The sequence below is a fragment of the Pseudochaenichthys georgianus genome, chromosome 13, assembly GCF_902827115.2.
Source record: "Pseudochaenichthys georgianus chromosome 13, fPseGeo1.2, whole genome shotgun sequence".
In the NCBI taxonomy this organism is placed as follows: domain Eukaryota; kingdom Metazoa; phylum Chordata; class Actinopteri; order Perciformes; family Channichthyidae; genus Pseudochaenichthys; species Pseudochaenichthys georgianus.
The window spans coordinates 24880598-24894819 of record NC_047515.1 but is presented as its reverse complement, the minus strand read 5'-3'; positions in this window follow the sequence as shown (position 1 = coordinate 24894819).

The following is a 14222-nucleotide window of genomic DNA, read 5'->3' as shown; positions in this document are numbered from 1 at the left end:
ATGTGGAGGCCCTGGAGGTCCCAGGCTGCGGGGGAGGAAGAGTTCCTTCTTCCTACAAATTGAGCAAAGCAAATATATTTTCAATAGAGAGTAGTTATTTGTCCCATGTCCCACCACCATGTGCAAGTAATCAGAAAGAATCAATTAAAGCAACGTGTTCACACCCTCTCTATCTGTGTTAGGGCAAATTGAAAACTTCATATCATTGTAGTGTTGCACAGTGTACCGATACTTGAAAGGTACCGCGATACCCTGCCGTTAAAAACGGTACGATTCCTCCGTTTCATTAGTATCGGTACTTTAAGAATGACGGGGGAAAGTACTCCCGTGAAAAAACGCCGTTTAATAAGAGCCGTGTGTGTTCAGCGCTCTGCTTCCACTCCTTGCACTGCAGCCGTGCCTGCTGTCCCGCTCCTCTCAAGCACGTTCTAAGTCCCTCCCCTCTCTCTTGCACGCGGCCACGCGCTAGCTGCCAGAGCATGTGAGAAAACGAGAAGCATGGCTGCAAGTGGGAGTGCAACTGCCGCTGCGCCTCGGCTTGTTGACAAAAAAGACGCCAGAAGTCTGTGAACGGGCCGTTCAGGTGTTCAGAGCAGAGCTTCCTGTCGGAGCAGCAGAGCGTGATGTGCACTGAAACGTTTTTCTGTCGCAATATTATCGTTGAGCAAACTTAACTAGCAAACTAGCATCACTATCTGCTAACGTTAGCTTTAGCCTTCGTTTTCTATTAGTTTTTTTCATAGTCTATAAACGGAGGTGGTATAAGTAGCCTATATATCTTGTACTTGAGTAAAAGTAGAAATACCCAGGTCTTGTACTTGAGTTAAAGTAGAAGTACCAGAATGTAGGAACAATCCTGCAATCAAAATGTTCCTCAAATAAAAGTACAAAAGTATTATCATCAAAATATAGTTAAAGTAGCGACACAAGTAGAAGTGCTCAGGTCTTGTACTAAAGGACCAGAGTGTAGGAATACTCTGTTACAGTAAAAGTACTGCATTCAAAATGTTCCTCAAGTAAAAGTATTAAAGTAGCGACAGTAAAAGTAGTCATTGTGCAGATTGGTCCATTTCAGAATAATATATATGATATGTTTTATAATGATTGATCATGAAAGTGTTCTCAAAGCTGGTAAATGTGCAGCTAGTTTGAATGACTTTGTAGACTGCAGGGTAGCTGGTGGATTTACTCCAGGTGGAACTAAAGTCTGATTTAACACTTGATTATATCTCACATCATTCATCCAGATCTGTGAAGTAACTAAAGGGATTAAATACATGTAGTGGAGGAAAAGTACACCATTATTTCTGAACTGTAGTGGATTAGAAGTACAAAGTAGCAAAAGAAACATTGAAATACTTAAATAAAGTACAAGTATCTCAAAATTGTACCCAAGTAGTACTTGAGTTTATGAATTTAGTTACTTTACACCAGTGGCTATAAAGATAGAAAGACTAAGCCTTGCACAGAGGCATGAAAATACATTTTCAAAATGCTCAACAGTGCTGCCAAAATGTTAAACTCACTGCTACACAATTAAAATAAATGCTTTTATATATATTTATATTAGATGTGACTCTTTGGCGTTTCTGTTCTTAGTAACACTGCTGCTTTAGTTGTTCTGACTGCTAAAATCATCTGTTATTCCTAATTTTAAAGCCGATATTCCATGTTTCCCTTTTTTTAAGAAAAGAATCGGAATCGCAATTCTTGACTTGGTATCGGTATCGAAACCAAAATGTTGGTATCGTGACAACACTATATCATTGGTAATAAAATACTAAAGTGTACCGGCAGAGCGCTCTCCGAATACACAGACAGCGTCTCATCATCATCATTCAGGCCCTCCTGAAAAAAACAAGACATGTAAATGGTCTATGTTAGCCATATTCAGCGACCATATAGGGCGACATACCAAAGGTTACGTTACCTCTGTATGAGGTAGTTGCTCATTTTGGGGGTGGGGCAGCAACACCACGTTCTCCCCATCATCTGCAGAACAATAAAATAGGCCAACATGTTACTTACTCCCACAAAAATAGATATATAACATTGTGTTTTATAGCATCCCAGCTATTTATAGATCCCTGACTCTTACCCATGAAACGGTGGTGGGAGCTGCTGCCACCAGGGTTTGAAGAGACCCCCCCTTCCACCCCTACCATCAAGGGCCGACCCACATTGCTGCTGAGGGCCAGCTCCTCGGCAGGGGTGAACTCATTTGGAGGAGGGCCCCCTCCTGTCTTCCTCTGCTCGGTTTTTTTCTTGTTGGCTGCAAGAAGTGTGAAAAAATGTGACCGCTTTCCTTTACAGTTATGAAACACACACTAATTGAAGCAATACAAAACGTGTAGTTCTATTTTTAATATCTCAAAAGAGGGAAACTTACCAGATTGAATGATGTTCTTATATTTCACTTTTACTTGTTCCCATGTCCTTTTCGACCCGCCGGGGTTACATCTGAAAAACGAAAACAAAATGTCATGTAGCCTACAGCTTGAATTAAAAAAAGTTCTAGAAATTAAAAGGATTACAACAATATTAGTCTTAAAGTCCACTTGTGACCCTCGGTCGATGATATTATAATGAAAAAAAGGCTGCCACTCAATGATCAATTTGGTATTTTAATGACTATGTATCCAATAAACTAGATTAATTAATTAATGTGGAAGGGCCGGATTTATTTTTGTACATGACTGCCGTGCATCCATTACACTTTTTAAAGCTGTGCAGCTCTGCACGCTGTTGCATATATATATATAGGCCTATATATATGCGCCTGCGTATTTTACTTACGCATTCACGGAGTCTGCAATATCCTGCCAACTTTGCTTGCGCCGTTTGGCAGCCACAAGTGTGCTACTTTTAGCCTGAATTATTGGTTTCAAATCCTGGTAGCGGCTCATAATGATTGTCTGCTCCTCCGCAGTGAAGTACATAGCTCTAGATTTCTCCATGTCTGTGATTGGTCGAATACTCCAGATACCACCCCTTTTATGTGAACGCGCACCTAACTAGATAGGACACGGCTGGTTTGAGCGATCCACTTGATAACCCGTGTCCAGGGTTGGGTTGTAACGGAATACATGTAACGGCGTTACGTAATCAGAATACAAAAATCAAGTAACTGTATTCAGCTCGCGTTACATTTGAAAAACGAGTAATCTGATTACAGTTACTTTCGTAAACCTGAAGTGAATACATTTTGGATTACTTATTGGAATTATTGGTGGAAAGATTTCCTCACAACATTTAATATTCATTACTAAAGGTACAGCGGAATCATCACAGCGCACAAAACCTATTACCGTCGCAGATGGGCCAAAAAAGCGTTTGAAAAAAAATCGCGGGTCCGCTCGCTCTGAAACAATAACAACGAAACATGGAGGAACAAAAGTCTGCGTTTAAATCGCGTGTGTGTATATAGAGGTGTGTGTGGTTAAAACACATCAGCCTGCGGTCGCTCTTTAGCCTTACTAATGATTATTTCTGAAGGTAAACACAGTGAAGGCGGTGCGAAAGGCGGTGCGAGCTCGTCTTCTCAGAGGCTGAGTTAACCCTCCCGCTGCCTCCTGGCGCTGCAGAGATGTCATGAAGTGAAGCAGGTTTTCCTTCTATAAAACAGCTGCGGGCAGCAGATACCGTGAGAGTCACAGACATGAATTCATAGATCAAGGCAGACTGGTGCACACACTCTCCTCTCCTGTTTTGCCAATCCGGTGCTTAAACAAATATAGCTCTACACCCCTGGCCGAAATGTCCTTAAAATGAAGTCCGAGTTCGACATTTTAATTCATGTCCTGCCAGGGCCGGACTGGGACAATAAGTCAGGCCGGGAATTATACACCCAGCCAGGCCACTACCAGTTTTTTGTGCCATTTTGCTGGATTTATTTGTCAATATTTACAGCGTTGCTGCCCGTAGTGATAGCCCTCCAAATCTACTACCAAAAATTAAACATATGGAGATGGGTTACTATTTAAACAAATGTGCAAATATATTTAGGAACCTATTCATGTGAACATATTTTAAGTGTAGGTGGACCTCAAATCCTATAGGGGGTTCCGGGGGCATGCTCTCCCGTTAAGATTTTTTTTTAAATGTTGGACTTAAATGCATCAATCTGGTGCACTTTGAGGGGGAAATAAAGAGACTACACCCACATGAAACAGAACTGTATACATTTAAATAATCATAAAATCATAAGAACATGACCATAACCAATAACATACCATATCCAATATGAAAAAACATTGAAACTTATTTGTTTTTGGTTCATTTATAGTTGTGAGTGTGTCTGTGCTCCTGAACCAGCCTCTCCTGTCTCCCTCCTCTCCCTCCTCTCCCCCCTTCTCCTCTTTGAGGCAGCAGCAAAGACTAGTTTTAGCTTAGTTTTTAAAGTTTACCTTACATTTTTTCACCTATTAACGTTTTTTTATTATTATTCATGCATATTTTACTAATCGGTCCCCCTTCAAATGGAAATATGTGTTTACATAAATGGTGACCAAACCGTGAGACCCACTGAGAACTAAGTTAACTATTCTAACACTCAGCAGAGTCCTTTACCTCACCTGAGCTGTAGTTATCAGCCTCTCAGTCTGACAGCAGAGGACTCTCCTCCACCTTGTTGTTGAAACAGCTCTTTATATCCGTTAGCGCAGCTAGCTAGCGCCAGATGCTAACAACAACAATAGCCTACACGTAACCGGTGCGCCCGCTTTCTCTCTCTTGCTCACTTGCGCCACACATACACACACACCCTCCCGAGCTTGAATGACACACAGAGACCAATCGATCGAGGGCATTAGTATATGGTCTGTATGAAAGTGGCCATGTCATGTAGACAGCCAGTTACCCTCTTTGAGGCGGAGTCAGACCCACATTTGCGCAGCATTGCGTTCACAATACATACATAAAAAAAATCCTCAGGCCAGCAGGCCACTTAGCAGGCCAGGCCATCGGGAAACCTCCCGGTGCTCCCGATGGCCAGTCCGGGCCTGTGTCCTGCCAACACTGGCAGGACAGAAGGCGACACGCCCTTTCTAAGCCGTGTCCCTCACTCACTCTCCTCACATCCCAAGCTGCATCCCCAACAAGTGTATTATGTTGTTAAATCGTTTCAGATGTGATGTTTCAGTTGTGCTCTTGATAAGCCATTAAAACAGTAAAAACACGTTCAGTTTCCTTTTGCTTTTTGTGTCTCCTGTTCACCAAAACATACCCATTTTAGATGGAAAAAGAAAGTAATCCAAAAGTAATCTAAAAGTAATCTGATTACGTTACTTTTTAAAGACACGTAACTGTAACTGTATTTGGATTACTTTCAGAGCCATGTAATCAGTAATCAGTAACTGATTACATTTACAAAGTAACCCTCCCAACCCTGCCCGTGTCGCAGTACCGTTTAGCGAGAGCGCGTATGTTTTGGATTAGGCCAACCGGCTAACTCAAACATATCCAGGTTAGGTTGAACCAGCTTCGCAGTATAGAAAGGCGAAGTCCCTCCCTTTCCGGGAGCCTCCATGGGACCCCGGAAGCGTACAATTATACATTGAAGTCAATGGAGAGAGAAAGGTTATCTTTTGATCCCGTTTGAATTGTGCCACGAATGACACATATGATGTTTGTCAATTTAAAAAAATATTTTGCAAGTCAAAAAAATTAAAATGTGTCGTAAAACTGTGAAGTTACACATTTTTTTGTGTGAAACCGCTGAGTGAACTACAGGTCTCTCGTCTCGCACAATACGCGTCACCATCACAAAGATGGCCGTCACGTTAGCAAATTTCACCTGTTTCTTTCAGAATGAGAATAAAAGTATAAAACGAGGTGACTACAAGTCTGGACACGTTGAGAGCTGTACATACACGAAAGGGGAGTTAGTCGGTTCTGTAAGAGCAGCGGGACCGGCTTTACAAGATGTTGGTGAGTAATATGAGTGCAATGTGTAACGTTAATGTCAGCTAGCTAACATTAGCTAACAAGGTACACTAACGTGTTTTGTTTCAGTAACTAGTGTTCTCCTTTAGAACTTCGTGGTCTGTGTGTGCTGTGGATAACATTAGTGTTCACAAGAACAAGGTAAACTCCCGTGTTTTGTTTTAGTTGCTCTTCAGATTGAAGCGGCCAGTTTTATATCGCCTATACAGGATATTCTATACTGTATGTGTGATCTCCTTTTACATCTCGATGTGTCATTTGAGTTTATTTGCTGTGTGTAGATTCAAGGATTTTGGTGACATGAACATGACCATCGCGGAGGCAGTCCAGTTACCATCCTTCTGTCTCCGTGAGGAGGGTGGGTCATATATCACCCATACTGGCACCAGGTCCAAGGGCAGCTGCACATCACAGACCGGAGTCTCTGCTACTTTGTTGTGTGGACCACGAAGGAGGCGATCATCATCCTCATCCCCAAAGACCCTGCATGGCATGGAAATCTCCTCCTCCTGGAACAATTCTACACCCAGCATATGCTCCCTGTGTTGGCCAGTAGAGAGGAGGACATTTAAATAAACATACTCTTAACACCCTCAGACTCTGCGTTGTGTTCCGTATGTGCGATGGGTGTTATGCAGAGGGGAGGAAAACAGGACACAGCAGATTGGGATTGTGGTGGAGATGCTGAGCAGTTATTTAATTGTTGCATGTAATTATTATTATACTGCGTGCTTCTTAGTTATTCCATCTTTTGCTGTACATACATTGTATGCAACTCTATATTTACTTGTTATCTACCACACTTCCTTCTACATCATACACCATCATTATACATGATGGTGTATATAGGATATATATATTTGTATACATTACATATCTGTAAATTGTATAATTTAATTTTTCGTATTTGGGATTGTTGGAAACGTCTTTTTGATCTCTCTGTCTATAAACACAAACTGAGTAAGATTGACAATAAAGTTGACTTTGAAAAATATATATATTCTTTATGAAAATAGTTGCCTGTTGGCGAAATGAATCCAAATGAAACGTTGGACTGAACTACAACTACGCCTTTAAATCTCTACGGACTGTTCTTCAGTGGGATGGCAAGTTCCTATCTTTAAACATTTATTAGTTTTTTCTCAGAACAGATTTGATTGAAGTTAATTTAACTTTGCCGACCATGTAAGGTCATTATTAAAAAGGTACAATCAATTTGTTTAGGGTTGACTAAAATAATGATAAACATTTCATTTGGATAATTTACTGACAGAATAAGAAACTCAATAATGCTCTACTCACCTGTTCCTTTTTATAAAGTGAAACAGTTGAAACGATAGATTTTTAGTAAACTTAAAAACAACCTTCTCCAAAAGCTATCAAGGAATATACCGAATACTTATTTTAGAACTTTATTACATATTATTTGTATATAGTTTGAATGATCCATAATTGACAGAAGCTTGTGTTTACACTGACCTGTTACTCATATAGTAATGTCTTTGTAACTTCAGTAAACCACTACCTCACTAATTTCTTTTATTCATCACGGTTCAGTAAACTAAGTGACACATGAACCGGTTAGATCATTATAACAACGTAGGATTGCAACTCTTTGAAACTGTAGGTGGCTCTTAAAAGAGCCGTTGTGTTTGGGTGTGCTGGTCTCAGGTCAGTCTAAGCCCTCTCTCCGCGGATGCAGCTGGATGTCCTTGGGCATGATGGCGACCCTCTTTGCTTGGTTCATCTTACTGGGGGCAGCTAAATGGATGTCGGTGCAGTCCACAGTCATTGTGCAGTTGAAGGCAGAATGGATGAAGGCAGAATGAATGTATTATTGACTCCGAATGAAGCACAACTTCATGTCATACAATACATTGACTTTATTTGTAATTGTGTGAAAACATATGAGCATAATGATTAGCAAGCAGGACCTGCAGGAACAGAGCACGGTGATGGATGGAGCTGGGAAGAGAGAAGAATAAAGAAAACAGATCAACTTCATTTTCGGATATTAAAAATTCAATTTCAAAACAAGTTGCCGCTCCTACAGTTTTCTAGTGTGTAAAGATGATTTCACTTGACCTATGCAAAATATCACACTCAATACATGTGTGTCTCTGGGGGGTGCATTGTGCCTTTGATGTATATAAATAATATACCATAACCAAATACTATTACGTACAGTGGAAATCAGGTTGCCAGAGCAGGTCAGTGTGCATGTTCCTCAGGGTCTCAGCAGTTACAGGTGAGGGAAAGGAAATAAAAGAGAAAAAGGTCAGTAACAACACTTTAAAGTAACACAACAGTAACACTTTGAATAATTATCTCTTCTAATAATTTTCTCTCAGTAATCACTCAACTACTGTCTTTCCGACAAACAGATTGACTCACCCTTACTGTCATCACAATGAAACACGTCCAGAAGAATCTGTCATGCAAAGCTCCCTGCCTGCCTTCGACTCTCCCTGACTGCTTCCCTAGCACCCGGTGGATGGCGCAGTCGGCTACTCTTCAAATGTTTCACGAAATGCTTACCATCTACTCTTACTCTTACTTCATGTAATAAAATAATAACTTCATGGTAAGGCTACTAAAAATGACAAGGCTACGTAATGTAATGCTAACTAACGTGCTCGCTACTCGTCGCTACTAGCTAGGTAGCTAACTTGACTGTGTTCCATGCACAACATGTATATTACCTGAGATGTCTGATCCGGCGACTCCTGGTCCTTTCATCAGACGGGAAGCGATAGAACGAGCAAGTGGTTTGATCACTTATGTGATTACAACCTGGTACAAAGCACACATGCATCTTGTAAAAGTGAATTTATTTTTAGCAATCTCTTATTTATTGGAGGGAATAAATCGGTTATGAGATCTTCTTCTTCTTCTTCGCTTTAATTACGAGTCGCAACCACTTGGAGAATTATCGCCTGTGACATCACTTACGCGAGCCAGAATGGGATTTGGGATTTGTAGTCTTTGTAGTCGCGTATTTTTCATAGTCTTATATTTCAACAGTTTTACGACAAAATGTGACTTTTTTGACATGGAACTTATTGTTTAAGATTGACAAACATCATATGTGTAGTTCGTGGCACAATTCAAACGGGATCAAAAGATACGTGTTCTCTCTCCATTGAATTCAATGTTAATTTTTCGCTTCCGGGGTCCCATGGGCCGGAAGTAGATGGGCGTGACTTCGCCTCTCTATAGGCCCCAGGTGAATACCCCACTTGTCACAATAATATTATCATGCCATTGCATATATGTGGTATTTTAGAGTTGACTAGATATTGAATAAGGCAATAGACATGGGCGGCGCCAGGATTTTTTTGCTGCAGTAGCTTAGCAGTTGCTATATGACAGCACGGCGTTGCTAGTTAATTTTCAAAATAAACAAGCACGCGCCTGTTCATATTGTAGCGTTCACCGCTATTCAAGATCACTCAAGCCTTCAATGTCGAAAACGTTCTTTTTATTTACAGAACCAATCAATAGTGTAACACTCATGACTTTCACGTGACACACGCCGGAAAACGCACACACGCACACACACCTGGAAGGGGCGGTCTCTCCCTAACTCCCACCAACAACATTTCCTAAATAATGCACTTTTCCTCCTCTCTGGCCTCATTCTGTGACGCTCCTCCTCCTCCACCTCATTCTCAGGTCTCTTCTCCTCATTCACAATTCCCCGTGTTAGATCTCACTGTCAGCACGCCTCGAACAATGCGCCATGTCGGAAAATACAACACATTCTTGATTAATTTAAGATGACAATTTGTAACTGAGAGGAGTGACTGCTCATTTCTGCCGAGATGCTCAAAGGGTGAGACGCTGTGTCTGAGAATCACTGACTAGCAGAATTTGTATATTCTGGAGTGGAGCTCTGCAGAGAGCAGGGTGGAGGAAATGAGGGCAGTGGATCATCACGGAGAGGAGCAGCGCTAGTTCCACTGCAGTTCGTGGTAGCAGCTAGCTGGTCCTGCTGCTGCGGGTGCAGCGGGTCAGTTGGCGGGGGCACCTGTTCTTCGTGGTCCCAATCCTCCCGGTTTTCATAGTGAACATCGGGATCCTTGTGGATAGCAGGGTTGTCCGGCTGGACCGGCTCCGTTGGAGATCGCGGTCGTTTACGCTGACTTGTGACTGTGAGAAATGTTTCCATTTCCGATCTACTGAGAATTAGCCAAGTAATAGTTCACGCAGTAAATTACAACGACCCGCCCCTGATAGATCCCGCGAAAATGTATCATATTTATACACATTCTCGCGGCAGACCCCCAGCCCGTCTCCTCTGATGGATTTGAAGACTTCCTGGTGTCCCTTCTTGCTGCCTCCAACCCAGTCATGCCAGTTGGGCTCAGCCTCTTCGGCTCGACTTCTTCAAACTTCGCCCCAAAGAAAGCTGTTGTACCCTCACAGAAAGTCCCTCCAGGGCTGCGGTCCCTTTACAGAGGTGTGGAGGGTTTCAATTCCCTTGATGAGGTGTACAGTGCTGCCACACAAACTATGAAACTTGACCACAAAGATGTGGAGCATATTGGTAATGTCACCAAGCTGCAGTCCAAGTCTTTGGTGTGGTACGAGCAGAGGGCGGGTCGAATCACCTCATCCGTTTCCCACTCTGTTCTTCGCACCAGCACTACAAAGCCGTCACAGAACCTCATAAAATCCATATGTTGTGACAGGCCATCAAACTTGAAGACGACTGCAATTGTGTGGGGGAACGAACATGAACAAGTTGCCAGGCAGCAGTATGCTGACGGGGCCATCTCTTCAGTGCACAGTGATCTCAAAGTCAACAACTGTGGACTCCTCATCAAAAGGGAGCAGCCTTTTCTCGCTGCCTCTCCAGATGCCATGCTGGCATGCTCGTGTCATGGGATGGGCGTGTTGGAGATAAAGTACCCATTTAAATTTCGTGAGATGAGTGTAGAAGAAATGAGCAAGGAGAAAGACAGTTGTCTGGACCAGAATCTCGAGCTCAAGGAGTCACACCAGTACTACACGCAAACGCAACATCAAATGTATGTGACTGGTGCAAGCTATTGCGACTTCCTTGTGTGGCTGCCCACTGGGGGTCATGTATGCACAGTTTTCCCTGACAAGGAGTACACCCTAACTTCTGTGCCTGTTTTAACAGCATTTTGGGACGGACATATTCGCCCTGAGCTGTTGTTCAGAAAGTTGGAACTGGGTACTAAGCAAACTGAACATGACAACAAGCAGGGTCATTGTTCGTGTGGCTCCGCAGATAGTGTACCCATGCTAGGGTGTGATGATGACAAATGTACACACCAATGGTTCCACTGGGCTTGCGTTGGCATTACCAAGGAGCCTAGGTCCAAAACGTGGTACTGCCACAATTGCAAGTCGAGCAACACCAAGAGAAAGCGACAAAGGAGACAGTGAACGTTTCGACAGTGAACGTTTTTCAAAGTGTATGTCGTATATCCAATTCTGCCATGTTTTTCAAAGTATGTGTAGTATAGTTTTTCAAAGTATGTGTCGTATATCCAATTCTGCCATGTTTATAAATGTGTGTTCATGTTATGTTCATGTTTAATAAATGTTTATATCCGAGAAGGATTATTAATTCTGCTCGTATGTGATCTCATATTGTGGATCATTGTAGTCCTTCATAAACCCAGATGAAATTACAATTGAAACGATATTGTTGGCAACATGTATTATTTATGGAACACAAACAAATCCATGAAACTCTTATACAAAGACACCAGGTCAATATTTGAACAAAGAAAATAATACAGAAAATATGGATGGAATCCTAAGTAAAGTATCACAGAATCAACATACAAAATATAACATGGTCAACTCTAAATGTAAGCATGTGAACTAGCAACCACACATACAAATTCATTCCTTGTATACAATCCCACCTCCAAGGTTAGTCAAAATTGCACATACCCCAACTATCTTATCTGCACTTGATTTGTCTACCTGATCTGCCTCATCCTTCAGAGATTTAATATGCCGAATCGGCAAAGTGCCTTGCAAAATAACAAAACGGTTTTTCATTAGGCCAATCCCACGCTCAATATGAATTCTCACCGATGACAATTTCCTAGAGGATTCAAGATCTTTGGCTGGTAATTGACTCTGCCCTTTAGTGAATGCTGGTGTGAGCAGCTCTACACCAGTAATACCCGCAAACTCTTCCTTCATTGTAAACCCCCTATCCGCTAGAACTTGGTCACCCGGGTGATGGTCACATTTAGTCAAGAATCCGCTTTGATGTACTATTTCCACATCGCTCACCCTCCCACCCCAGGCATCAGACAGAAAACAAATGGCACCAAGTGGGTTACATCCAATAAGAAACTTCATAGTGGTGTGACGCTTATAATTTGACCAGACTTGGGCACGAGCTTTAAGGTTCCCTGGAGATTCAATGAACACTTCAAAACAATCTATGATACAAGTCAGTCTAGGGTACAGAGCCTTGAATGCAGGTGGCATATTAGAAAATATGCGCTCCCTCTCTGGCCAACTAACAACACGCTTCAGTTTCACAAAGGCTACATCCATCCACTTCCAAAAATGATCTATGAGCGTGCTCTGAGGGATGCCTACCTGGTCTGCCAAATACTCAAACTTCATGCCATGTTTCAACTTTACTATCATATAAAAAAACTGATCAATGTAGGGGATGGATGGGGTACCTTTGCATATCAACGAAACTAGCAAGAATTGAAAAGTTGCTAGAAAAATGGGCCAAGTTAGTCCGGTGTAATACTGACACTTCTCATTGTTATCAGCAACAGTGTTCGAAGACAGCCGGACAGAGTTTAGGATGGCCCTAGCATGGTCCCTCTCAGCAAAAGCAGCATCTCTTTCCGCCCTGAGTGCAGAGATCTCATCAAAGAGCATCTGTTGAGGCACGGAAGGTGGATACACTGAAATGGTCGACGGTTGAGGCGAATCAGGAGTAGGTTGATGCTGTGGAGGTTCGGAGGATGCAAGGGATGTGTCCTGCACTCCAACAGGGACTGCGTAAGCCACTCTGCACTTCTTTTTTGAGGGCCCATTTGCTTTGCCAAGCATCTTCTTGCCATGACGAGACATAGCATTCGAGAACCTAATACACACAAACATTACATATACCAGGGGTTAGGGTGGTGCGATTATGGCAAAAATCATAATCACGATTATTTGGGTCAATAATTGATATCACCATTATTAAATACGTTTATTCATTGACTTAGAAAAAATCAATTTATTGAACTTTAAAACAAATAATAATTTGAACAGTATCTTTTTAACTGAAAAACCAATACAAACATAAATTAAATAAATGATACATTTATATTTATATATATCATTTATATAAAATACAATTAATTGCACAGCCCTACCAGGGGTGATAACTAACACCTACCCACAGCTGGTATGTTATTGTAAAATGGTATACTTCACATCTATCACAACAGTATTACAGTGTTCGATTTAGGCCAGGCATATCATCAGTATACATGAATTTTTCGCAAACCTTCTCAGTTTCTGGCACTTGTCAGCTGCTGGTACTTTCCCAGGCGTAGCAAATTTGGTCGGGATGTAATCTGGATGGCCGAGCTCCTTGGAAGGCTGCCCTGAAAAACAGATAAGAGCAACCATGATGCTATGCTACCATGCTATGATTCTGCTGTAGAGGAAGGTAAACAGTCCAGTCCGGGCTAGCGGCGGACATCAGATTAATCATAAACATAGTAGTTGTTCTGAAATACAACTTCAACTTACCAGAAATGAAATGTGCCGAGCAGATGTACACATATTGCACGGTGTCCTTGGGTTTCCACGGCTTGTGAGTGATGGCATCGACGCGAGCGCAAGCTCTCGCCTACTGGGCCCTCCGTCCTGGCTGTTTTTCGTGACTGGGGAACTTGAAGAAAGAAAACTTGGATTTTCCATCACTATCTGTCATCGAATGATGATTTCTACAAGTCCCAGCACTACACCACTTCACCATCTTCAAAGTATTGTATCTAACAAGTAAGTAACAACGGCGAACACAGCTAAAACCTCGGCCTGGTTGCACCTCGCGTAAAATGGCGGTTACCGGAAGTACGGTGTCGCCGTCGGCCCAAAACCTGTATGTGTGTGTGAAAGAATAGTATGAAGCTGCAGCGTCGGAGACAGCAGTTACGGCCCCTACACACGGCGGCGTGCGTTGCCGCTTCAACGCTTCTGCCCATTCACTTTGAATGGGGTGACGTCACGATTCGCCGAACTGCATTGCGGGAGCAAAGCGTAGC